This window comes from Eretmochelys imbricata, chromosome 3 (assembly GCF_965152235.1).
Source record: "Eretmochelys imbricata isolate rEreImb1 chromosome 3, rEreImb1.hap1, whole genome shotgun sequence".
Classification (NCBI taxonomy): Eukaryota; Metazoa; Chordata; order Testudines; family Cheloniidae; genus Eretmochelys; species Eretmochelys imbricata.
In genome coordinates, this window is record NC_135574.1 from 109,902,865 (window position 1) to 109,920,644 (window position 17,780).

At 40.2% G+C, this 17,780-nt stretch overlaps 1 protein-coding gene across 1 annotated transcript in view; it reads left to right on the forward strand.

The window, feature by feature from the left end:
• UTRN (utrophin) overlaps nucleotides 1-17,780 on the forward strand; it is a 528,745-nt gene that overhangs the window by 448,648 nt on the left and 62,317 nt on the right. The window lies entirely within an intron of this gene.

Consider the following 17,780-nt stretch of genomic DNA (forward strand, 5'->3'; position numbering starts at 1 on the left):
GAAATAAGGTTGTCAGTTCAATTAAGGTCCATTTGGTCACAATATCAGCCTTTCATTCCCTAGTAAAGGGTTCTCCATATTTGCTCACCCTATGTCATCTTGGTTTATTAAATGTTTGGGGACTCTCTGTCCCCAGATTAGAGACCACAGCCTAGTACTAGAATACCTTATGAGATCTCCATTCGAACCAATGGCAATCTGCTCTCTCTCCATTTGTCTATTAAGATGGCTTTTTTTAGTAGCCATCACATTGGCCTGTAGGGTCGGGGAGTTTGGAGCCTTGATGGCAGATCCCATCCGCCGCCTCCTTTACACTGTTCTTCAATGACAAACTCTCTTTACGCCTGCACCCTAAATTCTTACCTAAGAGACTGTCAGAATTTCCTCTTAACCAATCTATTAATCTACCAGTGTTTTTTCCAAAACCACATAACTGTCTGCAAGAGAACTGTTTTCATATCTTTGTACTTAGGTAGTATGAAACAATTTTGAAAGTTCACCTAAACTTTTCATCTCCTTCGCAGATAGATTCAAAGGGGCCACAATCTCTGTTCAGAGACTGTTGAGATGGATATCTGGGTGTATTACCACTTGTTATGATGCAGCCACCGAAGGGCAATAGCACATTGTACTTGTTCACAAGCAACATTTGCAGCATTATTCAAGAACATGGCAGTGTCTGAGTTATGTAGGGCTGCTATATGGACATCAATACATGCATTTTCTAAACATTGTGCATTGATCCATGCTGCCAGATCTGATAGTACTGCAGTACCAAGCACTTAACGTCAGTTCTAGACTCAATTATGAAGCTCCCTCCTCCCTCGGATACTGCTCGGAAGCCACCTGAAGTGGAGCACCCATAGGGACAGTACTCGAAGAAGAGATTACTCATCTCATGCAGTAACTGCAGTTTTTTGAGATGTGTGCCTGGATGGGTATTCAATTACCCGCCCTTCTTCCCCTGTGCTTTGGACAGTTCTTTATGGGATGTTCGGGTGGAGAAGGAACTGAGAGCAGTTCACCTGTGCATCCCTATGTAATTTCGGTGTCCAGCATGAGGAGTTATAAGGTGCATATGTGGGCCAATGGAAAGTATCCAATCAAGTGCTCAAGAGGCATATGTGCACCTGAAGGGGAATACCCATAGAGGGGGAAACATCTGAAAGAATCACAGTTTTTGCACAAGGTGAGTAACCTCTTATTTTCCTGGTACGAGGATGGTAGTATAATTTTTGGTGTTTTTGTTTTCTAAAGTTTGCTTTTTTATTTGATATGTGACCTGTGTGAACTCTCAAATCACCAAAAATAAAGGATATAGTGTTTGGATTTGCATCTTAAGTACAACTGTTCAAACATCTATACCTTGAATATACAACCCAAAGAACAAAATTCAGGTTTGAATCTGACCTTCTTTCATTCATTTCTTATATTGATGCATGAACCCTATGGGGATCCTCAGAGTGAGAAAGCATTAGATAAATTTTGGTTGTTTTCCATTACTGCAGTAGGTGGGCTTATTAGTATAACATCCCCTTGCATGTTGTACATCTCTATTAGCAGAATTCAAATGATATTGAGTAGCACTAGTGGTTCATTATCATGCGGTATAGCCATGAGTTACATTACATTTCAGTTCATTAATTTTGTAAACTTTAATGGTAGGATTGGGCTGGTAAATTAGCATGCCAGATACTGTAGCTATATAAATGAAACTACTCTGAGGAAAGCTGATATTCATGTTATATCACAGTTTTGTTAAGTCAGTTCTGTTTTTTTCCATATTCTGTAATTAGTTTTCTCTTTGCATCCCCATTTTTCCTGTCTCATCTTCCCTAACAGTTAATTGGCTGACTGCGACCTATATTTTGAAAATTATATCTGTGATTCAGAAAAAACATGTTGCATATGCAAAATAAGTAACTGTGCACAGAACTGCAAAGTAAACCAGCAGAAATTGCATGTGCAATTATGCATTTTGTGTTCACAGCTGCATGTTTTACGCACAAAACCTGAAAACATTTTAAAAGAAAATCAACCTTTAAACTCAAAAAACTGAAGGCAGCACTGCAGTAATGACTTTCAAATGGCTTAATTCTCTGCATTTTAACAACTTTTATTAAATATTAAAATGTAAATATTTCAAAATGTTTCAACTGTTTAATCTTTATTCTACCTCCTGTTTTTTTCCTTTCTGCTGATGAATGCGTGTATCTGTTAATTCTGTGACTGTTGCCATTAATATTCTCTGGGGTATTCCATATGGAGGTGGGTTTCCTTTCCAATACTCAACAAATGAGGTCTGTTTACCAACCTTTAAACAAGTTATAATAATAACTTGTCCTTCTGCTAGTATTTTATATTCCAAATATGAAACAAGGTTTACTTTATATTTCAGTACCCTTTCCTTAACTATCATTTTTATGTTTTCCTTGGGATAACATTGGATTATACTTCACTATCCAATTTACAGTCCAGAACTCTGATGCTAACGAATAGCTATATTTGCCAAAGTGAAGCAGTTTGTGCTGCAGACACTGAACCTACAGAGAGAGATGTGATATTTCTGTACAGTTCTCCAGTCATGAAGATGCTTTTGGCTTTTGCTGTATGACATAGTTTGGCATATTCAGCGAACTCTTGGATAACTTCTTGGCTTATGTGACCTCATCTAATCAATAACATCTTTTAACCTTTTTCTTGTAATTGCTCATTGTTTTCTTTTACATCTAGTTTCAATCTTTTTGAAATGATGCCATATAGACTAGCTTTTCTTTCTTTGTCAAGTCACTTGAAATCGGAGTCTACATTTCAGTTTGATTGGCTCTTCATATATCGCTGTGGCTTGGGTCAATGCTAAATCAACTTCTTGCAACAGAGTGTGCCTCTATGGCCATTTTATGTTTCACACAGAAGTCATTAAGGAATTGTATACTCCCCAAATTCGTGTCTGAGCTTTGTCAGTTTCATAAGAGTAAAATATCCCAGCTCATAATTAATATCCTTACATTAGCGTATCTTTCACATTTATCTATAATCTGTGCCAAAACCTTTTTTCTCCTTCCTCCTCCCATATAAAAGCAATTTGCAGTGCTGCTGGGCCCATCATGTGGAGAAGCACCATCACCTGATTTAAGTGCTTCCTCTGCAGCCCGCATGGCAATTAGAAAAAATTCAACTTTTGCTTAAATTGGCAGAATTTTCCTATAAGATTCATTTGCAAATTGAGAGGAACTGAAGGAAGTAATTGTTCCTCCTTTGGTGTGATATAACTTTTAACACAATAAAACATTTCATGAAACCGCAAGAGTCACATTTACCAAGATCTGGCCTGATACTTTTATTAAGTGCTGCTGTGTGTGCTACAGGTCCCCCCTCTGTGCCCAGTTCTCGGAGGGCTTGAGTCTGTTACAACCCCTGCTAGAATGTGTTGGCTTATTATCTCAAGCTGTAGCATGCTTTTAGCTCTGGAACTCGGAAGTCCCCTGTTGTGTGCTCAGTATGTCAGCGAAGGTAACAGCCATCACACCAGTTCTTAGATCAGTTGACATCAGCTCTACTTCTTGCTGGGCATACTCAGATGCTTAATCATAAGTCTTGGCATAGTCAAGCTCATCCTAACATTGCATTGTTTTATTTGCAGTCACCCCATACTAGTAACAGGAGTCCAGATCTTCAAAGGTATTTTAGGCGCCTAACTTTCATTGAAGTCAATGGTACTTAGCATGTTCGTGCCCTGGAGCATCTGGTTTAAGATGCCTTCCTTTAGCCATCCATAATGTTAAGTCTTAGCAGTTGCAGGATTAATTTGCAAATACATAATGTAAGAAAAGTTCCTTCCTCTTCAACAGGGATCTCTAAAATTGGAACATTTTGGATATGCAATTTCTTCTCCTGAATTTCTAATTTTTGCTCTAAAAAACAATCGTGTTTTAAAGTCAGTGTTTGGTTACAGTCTCATTTTCTTGTATCGTATTTTCACATACCTCAGTTCTTGGTTTTCTCTGTACTGTGTTCCAGGTCTGACATAAGCCAACTTATGTCAAGTTTCCCTAGTTTTAAGGAAAGATTTTTTACCTTACACTGTAATGAGGACAAGAAGCTCTGCATTGCCTTCTCTTTTTCATCAAATGATAAGTGTCTGTGTGGAAGGGAGTAGTTAACATTGTACACTGTGACAGGGTCAGGCCAGATAGCTAAAGGAGAGTGATAGAAGGCAGATATATTAGCCCCAGGTTAAGTAGGTCCCTTTCCCTTGGGTAAGGTAACAGGGAAGGTTCCAGAACAATCAGGAACTTTCTGGAAACAATTAAGGCAGACAGGCTGATTAGAACACCAGCAGCCAATCAAGAAGCTGCTAGAATCAATTAAGACAGGCAAGCTAATCAGGGCACCTGGGTTTAAAAAGGAGCTCACTTCAGTTTGTGGTGGGCATGTGAGGAGCTGGGAGCAAGAGGCGCAAGAAGCCTCTTGAGAGTGAGAAGGCGTACTACTGGAAGACTGAGAAGTACAAGCATTATTAGACATGAGGAGGAAGGTTCTGTGGTGAGAATAAAGAAGGTGTTAGGAGGAGGCCATGGGGAAGTAGCCCAGGGAGTTGTAGATGTCACACAGCTGTTACAGGAGCCACTGTAGACAGCTGCAATCCAAAGGGCCCTGGGCTGAAACCCAGACTAGAGGGCAGGCCCGGGTTCCCTCCATCCCCCCAACTCCCTACTTGATACTGGAGGAGTTGACCTGGACTGTGGGTTCCACCAGAGGGGAAGGTCTCTGGCCTGTTCCCCGATCCACTAAGTGGTGAAACACTGGAATGCGTTACCTAGGGAGGTGGTAGAATCTCCTTCCTTAGAAGTTTTTAAGGTCAGGCTTGACAAAGCCCTGGCTGGGATGATTTAATTGGGGATTGGTCCTGCTTTGAGCAGGGGGTTGGACTAGATGACCTCCTGAGGTTCCTTCCAACCCTGATATTCTATGATTCTATGATCAGCAGAGACTGCGGGGATTGTTCTTTTTCCTTTTCCCCATGCTGGCCAGTGATGAGGCTAACTGAGTAAACGGCAGATTTGAGCCACGAAAGTGGCCAAACTGAGGGCTGCCGTGAACCTCTGAGGTGAGCAAGTCCGCCAATAAGCACAGGACTCACCAAGGCAGGGGAGGAACTTTGTCACAACACGTTTATTGATATTGATTGTGTGGATGAAACAAGTCATCTTTTTCCATTTGATTTTTACTTTTGTACATTTTTCTTTTCTTTTCAAAAGCCATAGCCACTGTCGGATTATTTTCCTCCTGAGAAGACTTAACCAGAAAGTCCTAACAATGTTAGAATATATTTGCCACACATGCATACAATTGTAGCTGTTTTCCAGGTCAGGTTCTCCAATTCCCCTTCTTCAGCTTATATCCATGGTAACCTTTGTATATGTTAATATTTGGAATATGTGGAAAATTGTAAGAACAAAACACATTGTTTGCCATACCAGCTGAGACCACTGATCCATGTAATAAGATATCCTTTCCTGCTGTGCTAGTCAAAGATATGTTGGGGAGGCAAGACAGAAAACACAGTGCACTTAGCTAGATATATGCAATACTCTAAATGCGGGCTGTGAAAAATTCCTTCCTGACTTCTTCAGGTTTTAGCCTGAAGCAAGGAATTTGATATGTGACAGACAAATATTTGTGGTATTCACATTAGCAGTAATAGTCACCCTGTTTACACTGATGCCCCATGGTCCCAGTTGGGATCAAGATCTTGTTGTGCTATGCAAACATGTAGAAAGACAGTTTCCACTCCCATCCCAAAGAGTTTTCCGCCTAAAAAGCCCAAACATTAAAAATATATTAGGGAAAAGAGGTACAGCATATAAACAAGAGGTCAGGGCGCAAGTTGGCATGCAAATTCATCTGGTGTAATTTTGGTGGGGATGATGGGGTGAAAAGAGAGAATGAGGAAAAAGGAGGAGATGAGGTTGCTGGAGTAGGGAAGGTGAAGTGAGGAAAGAGAGATGGGAGAACGGAGAGGAGGAGGAAGTTGGACAGGCCCAGGAGGTGGGATGGACATGCAATTGTCATAGTCTCAAACTGTCCAAGCAGAGATACTACTCGGGTATTGTTGAGGCTAGATCTGGGGGGCTGGGGCCTTTCATAGGCCATGCTGAAAGCTCCCCTCTAGTTCTAGCCATGTAGAAAGCTGGAGGCTCTGGTGTACTGAAACCCGTCTGTTGGACCAGTTATTTCTAGGTAGCTCAGAAATAATTGATTTAAAAACAAAATCAATGTTATTTTAAATGGTTAGTTAACAACATTATTTCTGTTGATGCATTGCCTTGCAGCCCCCTCTGTATCTTGAACTCACTTAAATCAAGGTAATGTCAAAAAACTTTGAAAGAGAGAATAGATTTTTTTTTTTAAATCCTTTAAATGGAAATCTGTCAAAAAGCAATAGTTTGTAACATGGTTTGTGTTTGCCGTGGTATAACCCAATTTCTTCGGCATTGTAGACAATGACTTGTGTCTCACAATCCATGTAGGCTGCATTGTTATTTCAATATACATTTCTAGCCCAGAAAACGTGTACATTTTACCTACAATAATGATAGTTGGCACTTTTAGAGAGCTTTATAGACCTGATCCAAAGTGACCACAGAAGCCAATGTAAGTCTTTCTTGGCCCCATATTGGCAAAGCACTGTATAAACATAGATGAATCAAATTTGAACTAGTCACAAATGTCTCTTAATGTCTCAAAGTTGTTAATGTATTAATTTCAACATTACAATAAATATTTTAGAAAAATATAAATGCCTCATAGTTGATAAGTAAAACTGAAATCTGCAACTTGGGCTAAATATAGGAGGGGAAAACCTTTGAGTCGTGGTTGGATAAGCAACTCAGTGTGCGGGATTTGTTTCAGAAGCTGGTTTGGCCATAAATTTAAATAATCAGGATAATTTGGAAAGCAGCTTCAAGATTTTGTTTTTAAGTTGGCAGTGAAACCAGAGGGCAAGATTCTCAGTTGGTATAAATCAGCGTGGCTCCATTGAGTGTTAATTTGCATCAGCTAAGAATTTGGCCTGAAATCCAAAACAGTAATAATGCCTAGATTTACACTAGGCCTTTTCTATGTAAACATCCAGCACAAATGCTTGATCCCAATAACTATGTTCAACCTGTCCAGCCATTAAATTCCCTTATCTGGCAAAAATGATTTTAACAAAGAGGGGCAGGGGAGGGAATCATAATTTTAATATAATAATTCATACATAGATAATTTTGCAGAGACAGGTAACCGTTTTCAAAGCCGTTCCCACAGTTCAGAACATAAACCCAATTCAGGAAAGCACTTAAATACATGCCTAAGGGTTTGTGGAGTTAGGGCCATTGACCCTTCTCAACAGTCATATGTGTTTTTACAGCTCTACAGAGGTTGCTTTTGCTTGTGTGTGTCTTTGTGTACCTTGACTGTAAGAGGTAGGATATACTGTATTAAGTGTTAAGTATCCAAAAATAAATCTGTAAAGCTGTTGCTGCTTTAGAGTGAGCAACCATCATATCCATCTAGAATGCTCTCAAGCAGCTTTATCCTCTGTGCAGTATGATAAAAGTGCTACGTAGTCTGTATATGAAACTGAACCACAGCAATGTTTGAAAAGTATTCCCCTTAGCAAGACAAAATGGCTGAGGTAATATCTTTTATTGGACCAACTTTTGGTGGTGAGACAGAAAAGATTTTGAGCTTATACAGAGCTCTTCTTCGGGTTTGGGAAATATACTCAGTATCACAGCTAAATACAAGGTAGAACAGATTGTTTAGCATAAGTAGTTAACATAGATTTCAAGGGACCATTCAAGATGAAGTGATGCATTACACCTCTCTAGTCATAAGGGAAAAGGCTGAGGGGAGGGGAGTTAAGTGGGTTCTAGATTGTTGTAATAAGCCATAAATCCAGTATGTCTATTCACTCCATGATTTTTAGTGTCTAGTAAAGTTATAATTTTAAGCTTCCAGGCTTGTCTTTTGAAGGTGTTATGCAGGTTTCCTTTGAGGATGAGAATTGAAAGATCAGAAATGGAGTGATCACTTTGTGAAAAGTGTTCACCCACCCATGGTGTGGTGTTTTTGTCTTCTATCGTTTTTCTGTGTGAGTTCATTTGAGAGCATAATGATTGTCTTGTATTGTTGTTGTTGGGGGCATTTAGTGCATTGGATGATGTACACCACAAGTTGGGATGGGCATGTATAGGACCCATGAACCTTGAAAGGTGTGTTGAACATTGTAGCTGTGAAGATATGTCTACAGGCTTTGCATCTGTTGTTCTGGCAGGGTCTGGTGCCACTTTGAATTGGTGGGTTCTGGTCTGAAGGGAGCTTCCTTCTGTATAGGTTCCAGTGTGGGGTGGTAAGTGACAACTAGGGATGTGTGGTCGGAGTGGTTTTTATTTCTGTATTGAAACAAGTTTTCTTGGGATACTTGGGTGGCCTGTTCCATGAGGCGATCTTCTACTTCGATGGCGCGTCCTTGTTTGATGAAGGCAGTTTTAAGTGTGTTATGGTGCATATCCCGGAATTTCTCCATGGAGTATATTTTGTGGTACTCGAGTGACTGGCTGTAGATAACAGATTTCTTGGTGTGTTTCAAAAGATGAGCCTGGGAGCTTAAATTCATAACTTTGTTAGATATTAAAAATCACGGACTGAACAGAGACTGGATTTATAGCTTATTACGACCATCTGTAACCCACTTAACCCCCCCTCCCCCGCTTTCTTTTCTTTTTTATCTTTTTCCTCCCTCACCCTATGACTGGAGAGGTATTAATGGGCCTCTTCACCTTCCTTAGATATTTTTAAGGTCAGGCTTGACAAAGCCCTGGCTGGGATGATTTAGTTGGGGATTGGTCCTGCTTTGAGCAGGGGGTTGGACTAGATGACCTCCTGAGGTCCCTTCCAACCCTGATATTCTATGATTGAATGGTCCCTTGAAATGTGTGTTAACTCCTTATTCTATACTATCTGTTCCACCTTGTATTTAGCTGTGACACCCTGAGTACATTTCCCAGAACTAAAGAAGAACTCTGTGTAAGCTTGAAAGCTTGTCTCTCTCAGCAGCAAAAGCTGATGCAATAAAATATATTATCTCACTCACTGTGTCTCTCTAAAGCAAGATGGACATTACTGTTGAGGCAGATTAATGGGTAATGCTTGGGGTTACTATTATTGAGATCCTTTTGTCCTTTCCTTCAGCTCATGGTACCTCCTGCCGTCCTGCTCCTGTTACGGCACTACTAATTTCTTTACTCTTTCATTACTCTGCCTACAGTATATGATTTGCAACTTCTGTCATTGGTTTGCTTCTTCGTGGTAAACTGAGCTGTCAAAAGTGATGCAAGAAATAGGTAGGGTTGTCTCCTTTCTAGAGTTTCTTCTGGTAATGTTTCAAATCTGAAATGCAAATTTTTCTGAGGATTGCTCCTTTGTTGTTATAATTATTCTTGACATCTTACCTTGGAAGGAATCTGACCAATATTGTATTTCTCTGAAGAATTTCATAACACGACAGGCAAGATGTCAAAAATTATTAGTCCAACCAATGGTTTGACCTCAGGGGAAAAATATGTTTCAGACACAATAAAGCTTCCTTTCAACTATTCCTCTTAAGAACCTTCCTCTAGGACAACACCCCAAAAATGTAATGGTTGCTGACATTTTGAGAAGGCGGTTACTTTCCTGAGCATTTAAACAGCATGTCTGAGTATTTTGTAAGCAACAAATTGGCACAGGGAAGCGCCACTTTACGATGCTTTCACTCCTTCAAGCTTATCACTTTGTTTTTATCAGAATTACTTTGTTCTGTGAAGAAGAAGGAAAATAACAAGTGTGCTGAAAGAAGATGAATCTGGCTATTTCAAATGCAGAACATTATTTTCAGCTGTAGAGTTCAGAGATTAATCCATGCCCTTAGAAGATTGAACAGCTGATCAGAATAGTCTGAATCCAAACAGTTGTGTCAAAGTGAATATTGCTTCCTGTCTCTAGCACTGCTTGTATAATAGTTGTTCTGACATTTGGCAGCCTAGTACCCATTTTCCTTCCAGTTTGCTAAATTCTAAAATCAGATGGTTACTCTTGAAATTGCAAAAAGATCAATTTCTGTGTGATACATTTTTTAAAAAATATTATTTTTCCAAAGGTACAAGATGTAATGACATCTTGGGTTTGTACTCTTACTGTGAGACAGGCGAAGAATTCCTGTAGCTAAGAATTCCAAAATCATCACCTCCAGGAGAGGAATCTTCACAGTGCTTCTGTAGTGGCATGCAAACTCCACTTACTTGTTAGTTTCAGAATAGCAGCTGTGTTAGTCTGTATTCGCAAAAAGAAAAGGAGTACTAGTGAGCATCCGATGAAGTGAGCTGTAGCTCACGAAAGCTTATGCTCAAATAAATTGATTAGTCTCTAAGGTGCCACTAGTACTCCTTTTCTTTTTACTTGTTAGTGATAGCCATACAATAAGGTCATTTGTGATGCACCTTTGAAACTGTCATTTATACTCTGCCTACTAACCCATCTTACAGCTCACAAACAAAAAAAAAAATCACTTAATGTAAACATGTGCCTATGTGTTTTGCTGGATAGGGATGGATTTAAACAGATTCTTAAAGTTAAGCACATACTTAAGTGCTTTTCAAAATCAGGGTCTTAATCTCCAACGTATTATGAATTTTCAGGGCAAGGAACTGATACATTTTGTACCATTTGGTTGGAGAGTTTCCCAGCTTTCCAAAAGGTAGCTTATAGCCCTTTAAGATCCAGAGTTGTCTCACCTTAAAACTACAACACCCATGTATATGTAAAATCTATTTTAGATAAGTCTTCTAGTATTTATGAATTTTCTTCATACAGTATAGTTGGATTCATGATACAGAGTCATCCTGACTTTATAGGCAGAGGGATACAAAACTCACTAAACATTTAAAACTCACTAAAACATTTCTAAAACATTTTTTGTAGAATGTATGGATTGTTGGAGAATAATTGATGGTGTGCTGGGTTGCAAAGGCTTTCCTGGCACTTCTTTAGGGTTGCCTGCATAATTCAATAATAGCTTCATCATTTGTGAGTAGTAATAAGGCCATCCTCACAAATATAAAACTTTGTTTCATGTGCACGTGCATTACAATACAATCTCCGATTACAATCTTTTACTCTGTATGATGCTTAGCACAGTCAGGTGTTTGGAGTACTACTTTAATGTAAATAACTTGTAGGTGAAAGCCTTTTGCTGTCACATGGGTATAATTCATAAAGTTGTGCCTTTTAAAAAAAAAAAAAAAAAAAAGAGGGGGGGGTGAAAATGGCTTCAGAATTGGATGGTAACAGACCACAAATGCCAGTGATGATTGAACTTGGTGATGGTCTAAACAAAAAGAGCTTTCAACCATACTTGTAGCTGTTTTCATCGCATCAACATTATAATCTTCAGAGTGATGTTTGGGGTTATTTTGTGTGTGCTGGTTGTGTTGTTGTGTGGGTAGTTGAATTGATTTGAGTGTGTTAGTGTGTGCTACCAGGAGGAGCTGTGTATGTTTAGAGTTGTTGTGTGTGCTTGTTGTATTGTTGTGCTGGGAGAGTTGTGTGAATTCGTGCAGGCGGTGAATGAGGTATGTACTATGGTGAGGGGCTATTTGTTTTGGGGATTATTTTTATATTCCAAGGCCAGAAGGGACTGTTCTGATCGTCTAGTCTGATCTCCTGTATAGCACAGGCCCTAGAACTTCCCCAGAATAATTCCTAGATCAGATCTTTTAGAAGAACATTCAGTCTTGATTTTAAAATTGCCTGTAATGGAGAATCCACCATGACCCTTGGTAAATTCCTCCAATGGTTAATCACTCTCACCATTAAAAAATGTACGCCTTATTTCCAATCTGAACTTGTATAGCTTCATATTCCATATATTAGATCGTGTTATACCTTTCTCTGCTAGCCTGAAGAGCTCACTATCAAATATTTGTTCCCCATGTTGTTGTCATCATCCTTCGTAATCAAAGATGGCACACTGATAATGGTTTTACATTTTGTGAGTACAGTTGTGACTAAAAAGACCAATGCATGCGTGGCAGTCTTTTCCGCATGAAGTTCATAGATAGTTGGATGTCAAGGAAGCAATTATAAACTGTGACTGCTGAAGCCAGGTCAATACTTATCAGGGATCGATGCTACTGCAATTGATGCAGCGGGGATCAATGTAGTGGTCTAGTGAAGACCTGCTAAATCGACCGCAAGTACTCTCCGGTCGACTCTGGTACTCCATCGGAATGAGAAAAGTAAGGTAAGTCGATGGGAGAGCGTCTCTCATCGACACAGCATGGTATAGACACTGTGGTAAGTCGACCTACACTACGTCGACTCCAGCTATGTTATTCACATAGCTGGAGTAGTGTAATTTAGTTCGACTTTCCCTGGTACTGTAGACAAGGCCTCAGTCTGCTGCTGTTTACGATTCAGCGTCTGTCACGAGATCCATACAGTGGTTAATCTCAAACTGGGTAACCCTATCGTTGACTACTGCTCATCAACATGATCCATCTGTCGCTGATGACTCACAGTTGTCAGTGTCAATGTTGCAGTGTTTCAAGTTATGCTTCAGTGTGTCCTTGAAGCATTTCTTCTGGCTGCCTTGTTTGTGGTTGCCCACTTTCAGTTCACCATACAGCAACTGCTTTGGCATTCTGATGTTGTCCATCCTCAACACACGACCAGCCCAGCATAACTGATGCAATAAGCGTGGCTTCAGTTCCTGTGAAGTGACTGTGTTCCAGAATCTTATTGGTAACTTTATCCTTCCATTTGATGCAAAGTATGGCGCACACACCTCATATATGGAACTTATCTAGAAGCCTAATGCGATGCCTGAAATAGGGCTAGGTCTCACACGCATACAACAAGCATGACTACTTTATTAGTAGCTTGGTTTGAAGCTTACTACCATGTTGCTTCCAGACTCTGCCTAACAGTCTGCCAAATGATGAACTGACTTTGTTGATATGACTTCTCAGCTCGTTGTGTAGAGTAACATCATTCAGCAATACACTATAAAAATTGTAACAGCATTCAGTTGTGTTGCTTATGGTGACTTTTGGTTCTTCTTCTAATGCTGGTCCCTAGATGTATTCCACACGTGAGTATGCATGCATGCATGCCATGCGCCCAAGTACAGAAATTCTTCAAAGCAGTGTTCGTTAACCCGCACATGTGCAGTAGCTTCCCTCAGGCTCCCAACTGAGGGCATAAGAGGCAGTCCGGGTCAACACCTCTCCAGTTTCTTCTAGCTCCCACGTGGCCTAAATCATAACTTGTAAAATAAAATAGTTGTAAATAGTTTTAAATCTTAGCTTAATAGTTATCGTTAGTATAGTATGTAGTAGGGCTGTCAAACAATAAAAAAATGATTAATCACAATTTTAATCGCACTGTTCAAGAATAATAGAATTTATTGTTCTATTCTACATTTTCAAATATATTGCTTTCAGTGACAATACAATACAAAGTGTACAGTGCTCACTTTATATTATTATTTTTGATTACAAATATTTGCATTGTAAAACAGATGAGAGTATTTTTCATTTCACCTCTTACAAATACCATAGTGCAATCTCTTAATTGTGAAAGTGCAATTTACAAATGTAGAATTATTTATTTATTTTTACATAACTGCACTCAAAAACAAAACAGTGTAAAACTTCAGAGCCTACAAGTCCACACAGTCCTCCTTAGCTCATCGCTAAGACAAACAAGTTTTTCACATTTACAGGAGATAATGCTGCCTGCTTCTGATTTATGACATCACCTGAAAGTGTTCGCATGGCACTGTTGTATCTGGTGTTGCAAGGCATTTATGTGCCAGATATGTTAAACATTCGTATGACCCTTAGTGCTTTGACCACCATTCCAGAGGACATGCTTCCATGTTGATGATGGTTTCTGCTTGATAACGATCCAAAGCAGTGCAGACTGACTATGTTCATTTTCATCATCTGAGTCAGATGCCATCAGCAGAAGTTGATTTTCTTTTTGGTGGTTCAGGTGCTGTAGTTTCTACATTGGAGTGTTACTCAGTAAGACTCCTGACAACGTTCCACACCTCGTCCCCCATAGATTTTGAAAGGCACTTCGGATTCTTAAACCTTGGGTTGAGTGCTATGGCTATCTTTAGAAATCTCACACTGGTACCATCTTTGCATTTTGTCAGATCTGCAATGAAAGTGTTCTTAAAGCAAACATGTGCTGGATTGTTATCTGAGACTGCCACAACATGAAATGTGTGGCAGAATGCCGGTAAACCACTGAGCAGGAGACATACAATTCTCCCCCAAGCAGTTCAGTCACAAATTTAATTAATGCATTATTTTTTTAACGAGCTTCATCAGCATGGAAGCGTGTCCTCTGTAATGGTGGCCGAAGCATGAAGAGGCATATGAATGTTTAGCGTATCTAGTACATATGCTAAAGGGCTGTCAGGCGTCAAATCAGAATGCCCGGTCAAAAAGGGACTTGGGCAGCTCCAGTCATCACCACTGACCAGGCTGTTAAAAGTCCGATTGGCCGCCTGCAGCATGGTTCCTGGGAAGCGGCCAGCATTTCCCTCTGGCTCCTAGGTATAGGGGTGGCCAGGGGGGCTCTGCGCACTGCCCCTGCCTGGACCGCCGGCTCCGTAGTTCCAGAGGGAAATGTTGCCTCTTCCGGGAGCCACGTGGAGCCTGCACACCTCACCCCCTCCTATGCCCCAACCCTGAGCCCCATCCCACACTCAAACTCCCTCCCAGAGCCCCCCCTCTTCCCCCAGCCCAGAGCCCCCTCCCACACCCTGAACTCTTCATCTCCAGCCCCTTCCAAGAGCCTGCATCCCCAGTCAGAGCCCTCACTCCCTCTCACACCCCAACCCCCTGCCCAGTGAAAATAAGCGAGTGAGCGAGGGTGGAGGAGAGGGAGGGAGTAGGAAGGGGCCAGGGATTCAGAAAAAGGGTGGGGCAGGGGCGTGGCCTCAGGGAAGGCACAAGGCAAGGGTGTTCAGTATTCTGCAGACAGAAAGTTGGCAACCCTAGAATACCGTGCAACACCAGCTACACGCACACCCATGAGTAACACTTGACTTGTAATTACATGATGGTTTGTTTGTACGACTCTTCCAAGCTCTGACTTATACACATTTAACATAGATAAAATATTCCCCCATTATTAATATATCAGTGCTTAGTGTGTTCTATTTCTCGTTTCTTAACCAAATCGGTCCTTTTAAGCAGTTAGGTCAGGTTGTCATACCACATAAACTGTACCCCAGAGAAACATTTTGGCAGATTAAAAGGCATTTGTTTTTATAGTTCACAAGAATTAGAAGTTTAGTTTATTGGCCTTGTGGCAGAGTTCCATCTGTTCAGGTTATTTTGCATGAAAGTAGGCAACCCCATTGGGCTTCATGTTCATTTTTTGGATAATCTGAGAGTCTAATAGATGTTTTCTGGGACTGATCTTGTGAGGCTGTTCCCTGGGAGCCCACCGGGTTATATCTTCTGGAGCTTAAAGGACCCGTGAATTCCATTCTAGCTTTTCTACCTTATTGCTCATTGTATTCTATGCTGCTCTTCAAACGCTTCTCAACCAGATTTAAGAAACTGTTTCGAACAGATAGTGGTCACATAAATTTAATCAATTTATTTGAGCATAAGCTTTCGCGAATTACAGCTCATTTCATCAGATGATGCATCCGATGAAGTGAGCTGTAGCTCACGAAAGCTTATGCTCAAATAAATTTGTTGGTCTCTAGGGTGCCACAAGTCCTCCTTTTCTTTTTGCAAATACAGACTAACACGGCTGCTACTCTGAAACCTGTCATAAATTTAATCATATACTGTTACTGAAGGGAGTTCAGTTTGCATAAAAATATATAATGAAATACTCGGGTGTATCTACATTAAATACTTAAACATGTGGGATGAGAGCTACCTCTTTTCACAGTAAGAAATAAAAGGCAGGAAAGGCTTGACTTATTCAATCTGAGGTTGTTACAGTAGTTAATGGGGAAAAAATTTACAACTCTGAAAAATGTTAATAGCTCTGCTTTCACTGTGGATTTCCACCTAGCTTTAGCAGCACTTTATGTTGATGAGCTGCTTCCAACATAGAATTTTCTGTCGTTCAGTGACACCATATCATATGCTGTTTCATGTAATTTTATAATTTGTAGTGAGGAGAAAACACCTAGAACCATTTGGAAAGAGTCCTTTTGTATGTAAAGCAATGGATTCCATTGTGATCTTCAACGAATAGCTGCTTTTGGAAGGAAATAGTCTTTTTTTTGTTAGGTTGGTTTTGGTTTTTGGTACTGCAATTAGAAGCATGCTGAAGATGGTATAGCTAGAACAGATGGGAACAGTTCTATGCATTTTAAGTATAAGTTTAAAAAAAATTACAACTCCCTTCCTGAGGTTTTTTAGGTCACTTTCATGTAAGACCCATCGACAAATTTTATACTCTTTCTGATGTTTCTTTAGCAGAAGTTACTGAACTCTAAGATGAAAGAGATGTTGCCATCACCATTCAAATTAAAATCGATACAGATAATGTTAAAAGCAGTCATTCTAAACAGATGAAAAATGAATGTGTGCCAGTTTGAAAAGGACAGCATCAACAGGGAAAAATGAAAAGCTTCTGAGAGTATTGATGGCCATAACTTGTATGTTTAGGCTCTTGGGGTCTGGTGAATAGGATACTAGACTGGAAGTAATGAGACACCAGAGTTATATTCCAAGTTCAGACCTATTGTGTGACCTTGGGCAAATCACTTCACCGTTCTGTCTTTTTCCTCTCCATCCTTCCTTTGCCTGTCTTTCTATTTTGGTTATGTCTACACTGCAATAACACAGCTGTGGCTGTCCCGTGTCCACTGACTTGGGCTTGTGGAGCTTCTGTAGATTGCATAAAGTTGCAGTGTAGATTTCTGGGCTCGGGCTGGGACCCTGGGACCCTCCCACCTCATGAGGTCTCAGAGTTTGGGCTCCATCCAACCTGAGCTTCAGCATCTACACTGCAGTTTTTTAGCCCCTCAGCCCAAGCTCTGTTAGCCTGAGTCAGCTGATGTCAGCCAGCTGCAGCTGTTATACTGCAGTATGGACATACACTTAGAATGTAAGCTCTTCAGGTCAGGGACTGCCTCTTACTAGGTCTTTATACAGCCTTGTACAATGGAGCCTTAGTTTTAGTTTGGGCCTCTAGGAGCTACTGTTATACAAATAAGGAGAAGTAGGATTAGTTCTGGTAACTTGACTAGGAAGCATCCAAGGAAAACTCAGGCAGGGGAGTTCTTATGATTGAGCAGATAATACCTATTTTTTTAAAGGCAATATTAAATCAGTGACCCAGCATGGAGTCTGAGTGGGCAATCTACTGCTTGTGATACTCTCTTCAGTTCAATCAGACAATGGAGAGGTCATTCAATACTCTGTGGCACTTTTGGAAAAGTAGAATGCGTTAGTCTCTTACGTGACCCTGTTGATAAAGTATATGCTTTCTTACCCTACCAGTACTCAGACATGTAAATGGAGAGAGGGGTTAGAGAAGCAAGTGCTATAGAATACATCATCATAACTGTTTTATATAGTTAAAAGAACACAATACTTTTTTGTGAGTAGAATTGACTGTAATTGTTTCTAAACAAAATAGCTTGTTACTTTTTATCATTTTGATTATAATTTGATGCCTTTTTAGGCTTGTAACTTCTAGTT